Here is a 7134-nt window from a genome sequence, read left to right as displayed (position 1 = left end):
AGTGACACTCAGTCCTCGACCGGATTCTAATCTTTCAATGTGGGCAAACGGAATACCTTCCCTAATTAAGACGGCAGTCCCCACGTTCGTTTCTGGGGAAGAATTGATTATTGCAACAAAACCGGTAAGGTTTATTTGCTGCAAGGCCACCTCTTGTAAAAGGGCGATGTCTGTATCCGACTCGTAAAGATATTGTTGTAGAGCACGCACCTTGACGTCAGACCGGATCTTGTTAATATTTAACGTTGTTATTTTATATGCCTGTGACATACTGAGACCTATGCAGGAAGGGGGAGGAATTAATCATCGCCAACGGTCGGATCGTCATGCCATTCCATTTGTTTATCCGGTTGTAAAGCCAAGTCATGCTCGTTGTGTTTGCCCCCGGAATCTTTATTCTTAGTTTTCTTTCGGACAACGTTCACATTTGGTTGGATTCTGTTCCTGCGGCGCCCACTATGAGCCATCTCGGCAGACAGCGGCGTGGGCGGGTCGTGGGGAATGTCAACGGCCGACGACGGTCCCGACACTACGGCCGGAATCACTCGCGCCGTGTCCTCCGGCGGCAACCCAGCTGCGGAAGTACTTTCGCTGTCAACACGTTTGTTATCAAACTCCACATGAAGTGGTGTGTTGACATTTTCCGTCACCGACTGCTGTTGATGTTCGCGTTCCGTGTTATGACAACATTCCTGTTGTGTTGCCGTGTTGCGAGCCGCCGCCGTTGGCTGTGCGGCATCCTCAGCTAGAGGCGTGGTCTGTTTGCTATCACGACTGTCTACGCCGTGGTGAACCCCTGCAGCGACCTGCTGTTCACATGTCGGTCGGTCCACCGGAACCTGTTGCTGTGGTTGGTTGGAGGGCCGACCATCCGTCCCCTGCGACGCCGCGACAGCAGCTGAAATGTCACTATGTGACATGCCAGAGGAAATATCGTCTACTAGAACGGAACCTTTTAAGAACTTAGTATCAGATCTACGTTCCTGCGAGTCCTGTCTCTTTGATTCTGGTGTACTGTGGGCTTCGTCCTCAGAACTACTCCCGTCACAAGTCCTACGCCGTTTGTTGGTAGCAGTGTCTCCGGTCGCAAGTGTCGGTTCGTCCGTACTTGTCCGAGGCAAGGTTGGAAAATCCTCAATGCGCACGACTTCCTGTTCATGCAACACAGCTACACCCCCGGCTGTAGCACTTTCTGCCGCTTGATTATCGGTAATAATCTCCGCGAGCGTTAGCCGTTTCCGTTGCTGTAAGGAATTTTTTAAGACGAAAACCCGTTTAGGACAATCTTGACGCATGTGGCCACTCTCATTGCAGATGTGACACGTCAAAGTTTGACCAGAGTACGTAACTTGAACCCTGTAATCGCAAACCATAATATGGGAAGGAATATTGACTTTCACATGCATATCTACTGACCGAACACCACTGAAACACTGCAAGCGATGTTGGCTAGACCAGCGTTCATTTCGAATCTGTTTGACATCCCCATACTTGCTTAACACATCTTTTAAGTAACAATTTTCAACTTCCGGGGGCAAATTAAAAATACGTACATTTTTATATTCTACGTCGGCATTAGTAACGGTGACGGTACTTACAGAGTGATCCCGATGCCGGAATTCAACTCGCCCGCCATGCTTCATGAGTATCTTATCCAGCAACACAGGGTTCAGCAATTTGACAAAAAAACAATATTGCTCCATGTCGTAATATGCAGTGTGCACCTGATCAGAATTGATACCAATAACGTCCACTATCCAGTCATGAATTTCCAGTGATGTCGGTTGTACGTGACGGGTTGACTTTTCAAATTCAAAGCGGAGGGTACTTTTCCTGGGAAATAACCTGGCCATATCAGAAATTAACAAGCGGTCGAGGCCGCTAAATAATAACAAAGAAAACGGTTAGAAACTCCAAAACAATTAACGGAGAATTTCACTTATAACAGAAGGTAAACACAACACAAATATCACAACTCGAAAACTCTCCGGTTAACAGCGCTCTCAGCACGTCCGTGTAGCTCCGTGTCTCAAGCGCGACTGCAACAGGCAGATTAAAACTGTGTGCCCGACCGAGACTCGAACTCGGGACCTTTGCCTTTCGCGGGCAAGTGCTCTACCAACTGAGCTACCGAAGCACGACTCACGCCCGGTACTCACAGCTGTACTTCTGCCAGTACCTCGTCTCCTACCTTCCAAACTTTACAGAAGCTCTCCTGCGAACCTTGCAGAACTAGCACTCCTGAAAGAAAGGATATTGCGGAGACATGGCTTAGCCACAGCCTGGGGGATGTTTCCAGAATGAGATTTTCACTCTGCAGCGGAGTGTGCGCTGATATGAAACTTCCTGGCAGATTAAAACTGTGTGCCCGACCGAGACTCGAACTCGGGTCCTTTGCCTTTCGCGGGCAAGTGCTCTACCAACTGAGCTACCGAAGCACGACTCACGCCCGGTACTCACAGCTTTACTTCTGCCAGTACCTCGTCTCCTACCTTCCAAACTTTACAGAAGCTCTCCTGCGAACCTTGCAGAACTATCACTCCTGAAAGAAAAGATATTGCGGAGACATGGCTTAGCCACAGCCTGGGGCATGTTTCCAGAATGAGATTTTCACTCTGCAGCGGAGTGTGCGCTGATATGAAACTTCCTGGCAGATTAAAACTGTGTGCCCGACCGAGACTCGAACTCGGGACCTTTGCCTTTCGCGGGCAAGTGCTCTACCAACTGAGCTACCGAAGCACGACTCACGCCCGGTACTCACAGCTTTACTTCTGCCAGTACCTCGTCTCCTACCTTCCAAACTTTACAGAAGCTCTCCTGCGAACCTTGCAGAACTAGCACTCCTGAAAGAAAGGATATTGCGGAGACATGGCTTAGCCACAGCCTGGGGGATGTTTCCAGAATGAGATTTTCACTCTGCAGCGGAGTGTGCGCTGATATGAAACTTCCTGGCAGATTAAAACTGTGTGCCCGACCGAGACTCGAACTCGGGACCTTTGCCTTTTGCGGGCAAGTGCTCTACCAACTGAGCTACCGAAGCACGACTCACGCTCGGTACTCACAGCTTTACTTCTGCCAGTACCTCGTCTCCTACCTTCCAAACTTTACAGAAGCTCTCCTGCGAACCTTGCAGAACTAGCACTCCTGAAAGAAAGGATATTGCGGAGACATGGCTTAGCCACAGCCTGGGGGATGTTTCCAAAATGAGATTTTCACTCTGCAGCGGAGTGTGCGCTGATATGAAACTTCCTGGCAGATTAAAACTGTGTGCCCGACCGAGACTCGAACTCGGGACCTTTGCCTTTCGCGGGCAAGTGCTCTACCAACTGAGCTACCGAAGCACGACTCACGCCCGGTACTCACAGCTTTACTTCTGCCAGTACCTCGTCTCCTACCTTCCAAACTTTACAGAAGCTCTCCTGCGAACCTTGCAGAACTAGCACTCCTGAAAGAAAGGATATTGCGGAGACATGGCTTAGCCACAGCCTGGGGGATGTTTCCAGAATGAGATTTTCACTGTGCAGCGGAGTGTGCGCTGATATGAAACTTCCTGGCAGATTAAAACTGTGTGCCCGACCGAGACTCGAAGTCGGGACCTTTGCCTTTCGCTGGCAAGTGCTCTACCAACTGAGCTACCGAAGCACGACTCACGCCCGGTACTCACAGCTTTACTTCTGCCAGTACCTCGTCTCCTACCTTCCAAACCTTACAGAAGCTATCCTGCGAACCTTGCAGAACTAGCACTCCTGAAAGAAAGGATATTGCGGAGACATGGCTTAGCCACAGCCTGGGGGATGTTTCCAGAATGAGATTTTCACTCTGCAGCGGAGTGTGCGCTGATATGAAACTTCCTGGCAGATTAAAACTGTGTGCCCGACCGAGACTCGAACTCGGGACCTTTGCCTTTCGCGGGCAAGTGCTCTACCAACTGAGCTACCGAAGCACGACTCACGCTCGGTACTCACAGCTTTACTTCTGCCAGTACCTCGTCTCCTACCTTCCAAACTTTAAGAAGCTCTCCTGCGAACCTTGCAGAACTAGCACTCCTGAAAGAAAGGATATTGCGGAGACATGGCTTAGCCACAGCCTGGGGGATGTTTCCAGAATGAGATTTTCACTCTGCAGCGGAGTGTGCGCTGATATGAAACTTCCTGGCAGATTAAAACTGTGTGCCCGACCGAGACTCGAACTCGGGACCTTTGCCTTTCGCGGGCAAGTGCTCTACCAACTGAGCTACCGAAGCACGACTCACGCCCGGTACTCACAGCTTTACTTCTGCCAGTACCTCGTCTCCTACCTTCCAAACTTTACAGAAGCTCTCCTGCGAACCTTGCAGAACTAGCACTCCTGAAAGAAAGGATATTGCGGAGACATGGCTTAGCCACAGCCTGGGGGATGTTTCCAGAATGAGATTTTCACTCTGCAGCGGAGTGTGCGCTGATATGAAACTTCCTGGCAGATTAAAACTGTGTGCCCGACCGAGACTCGAACTCGGGACCTTTGCCTTTCGCGGGCAAGTGCTCTACCAACTGAGCTACCGAAGCACGACTCACGCCCGGTACCCACAGCTTTACTTCTGCCAGTACCTCGTCTCCTACCTTCCAAACTTTACAGAAGCTCTCCTGCGAACCTTGCAGAACTAGCACTCCTGAAAGAAAGGATATTGCGGAGACATGGCTTAGCCACAGCCTGGGGGATGTTTCCAGAATGAGATTTTCACTCTGCAGCGGAGTGTGCGCTGATATGAAACTTCCAGGCAGATTAAAACTGTGTGCCCGACCGAGACTCGAACTCGGGTCCTTTGCCTTTCGCGGGCAAGTGCTCTACCAACTGAGCTACCGAAGCACGACTCACGCCCGGTACTCACAGCTTAACTGATAGTTCGGTAATTTTCATATCTGTCAACACCTGCTTTCTTTGGGATTGGAATTATTATATTCTTCTTGAAGTCTGAGGGAATTTCGCCTGTCTCATACATCTTCCTCACCAGATGGTAGAGTTTTGTCAGGACTGGCTCTTCCAAGGCTATATGTAGTTCTAATGGAATGTTGTCTACTCCAGTGTTTCGACATAGGTCTTTCACCGCTCTGTCAAACTCTTCACGCAGTATCGTATCTCCCATTTCATCTTCACCTGGATCCTCTTCCATTTCCATAATATTGTCCTCAAGAACATCGGCCCTGTATAGACCCTCTATATACTCCGTCCACTTTTCCGCTTTCCTTCTTTGCTTATAACTGAGTTTCCATCTGAGCTCTTGATATTCATGCAAGTGGTTCCCTTCTCTTCAAAAGTTTCTCTAATTTTCCTGTAGGCAGTATCTATCTTACCCCTAGGGAGATAAGCCTCTACATCCTTACATTTGTTCTCTAGCCATCCCTGCTTAGCCATTTCGCCCTTCCTGTCGATCTCATTTTTGAGAGGTTTCTATTCCTTTTTGCCTGCTTCATTTACTGCATTTTTATATTTTCTCCTTCAATCGATTACATTCAGTATCTCTTCTGTTACCATAGGATTTCTACTAGCCTTCGTCTTTTTACCTACTTGATAGTCTGCTGCCTTCACTATTTCATCGCTCAAAGCTACCCATTCTTCTCCTACTGTATTTCTTTCCCCATTCCTGACAATTGTTCCCTTATGTTCTCCCTGAAACTCTGTACAACCTCTGGTTCTTTCAGTTTATCCAGATCCCATCTCCTTAAATTCCCACCTTTTTGCAGTTTCTTCAGTTTTAATCTACAGTTCATAACCAATAAATTGTGGTCAGAGTCCACATCTGCCCCTGGAAATGTCATACAATTTAAAACCTGGTTCCTAAATCTCTCTCTTACCATTATATAATCTATCTGAAACCTTCCAGTATACAGCCTTCTTTCATGATTCTTGAACCAAGTGTTAGCTATGATTAAGTTATGCTCTGTGCAAAATTCTACCAGGCGGCTTCCTTTTCATTTCTTAGCCCTAATCGCTATTCACCTACTACGTTTCCTTCCCTTCCTTTTCCTGCTCTCGAATTCCTGTCACCCATGACTATTAAATTTTCGTCTCCCTTCACTAATTTAGTAATTTCTTTTACCTCATCATACATTTGTTCACTTTCTTCATCATCTGCAGAGCTAGTTGGCATATAAACTTGTACTACTGTAGTAGGCGTGAGCTTCGTGTCTATCTTGGCCATAATAATGCGTCCACTATGCTGTTTGTAGTAGCTTACCCGCACTCCTATTTTTTATTCATTATTGAACCTACTCCTGCATTACTCCTATTTGATTTTGTATTTATAACCCTGTATTCACATGACCAAAAGTCTTGTTCCTCCTGCCACCGAACTTCACTAATTCCCTCTATATCTAACTTTAAACTATCCATTTCATTTTCTAAATTTTATAACCTACCTGACCGATTAAGGGATCTGACATTCCACGCTCCGATCCGTAGAACGTCAGTTTTCTTTCTCCCGCCCATAGAGCACCAAATGTTCTCAATAGCGGAGAGATCTGAAGACCTTTCTGACCAAGGTAGAGTATGGTAATCACGAAGACAGTTAGTAGATACCCTTCCAGTGTGCAGGTGGACATTATCTTGCTGAAATACAAGTCCAAGGTGCCTTGCCATGAAGGGCAAAAAATGTCGTCATCGTCCCGCTCTGCTGTAAGGGTGCAGCGGATTACAACGGAAGTGGCTTTGCTATGAAATGGTATCCCACCCCAAGATATCATATCTGGTTGTCTGACTGTATGGTGGCCAACAGTCACATTGGTAGCCCACTTTTATCTGGGGCGTCTTGAGATACATCGTGGCTGGTCATCGAGGCTCAGCTAGAAGCCAGAATCATCACTGAAGACAATTCTGCTCCAGCCAACGCTCTCCCAGCCCGAATGTACCCAGCACACTGCGAACCATCTTCTGGTTGTACATACGTCGATGGTAGTCGGCTTAAGGGGCGCCATGAAGTCAGACTCTCGTCTCTCTAGGTCACCCGTACTTATAAACTCTGTGTTCGGCGATGGTCCGCTCATTTTTGCCAGCATCGTTGAATAGTACACGGAATGCAATCCTCTAATACTTTATGCGCTGGTATCATCATGACCCCTGTTTACCATTCTTACCAGGTGTGCGGTGACATTGTGCTCC

At 47.8% G+C, this 7134-nt stretch overlaps 1 non-coding gene across 1 annotated transcript; it reads right to left on the bottom strand.

Moving 5' to 3' along the window:
- Positions 1 to 2966: 2966 nt before the first annotated feature.
- On the bottom strand, positions 2967 to 3041 carry Trnal-caa. Its single transcript has one exon. It is a non-coding gene; the product is annotated as a tRNA-Leu (tRNA).
- Positions 3042 to 7134: the final 4093 nt, after the last annotated feature.

This window comes from Schistocerca americana, chromosome 6 (assembly GCF_021461395.2).
Source record: "Schistocerca americana isolate TAMUIC-IGC-003095 chromosome 6, iqSchAmer2.1, whole genome shotgun sequence".
Taxonomy (NCBI): Eukaryota; Metazoa; Arthropoda; class Insecta; order Orthoptera; family Acrididae; genus Schistocerca; species Schistocerca americana.
The sequence above is the reverse complement of the archived record's forward strand: the minus strand, read 5'-3'. Positions and strand labels throughout refer to the sequence as shown.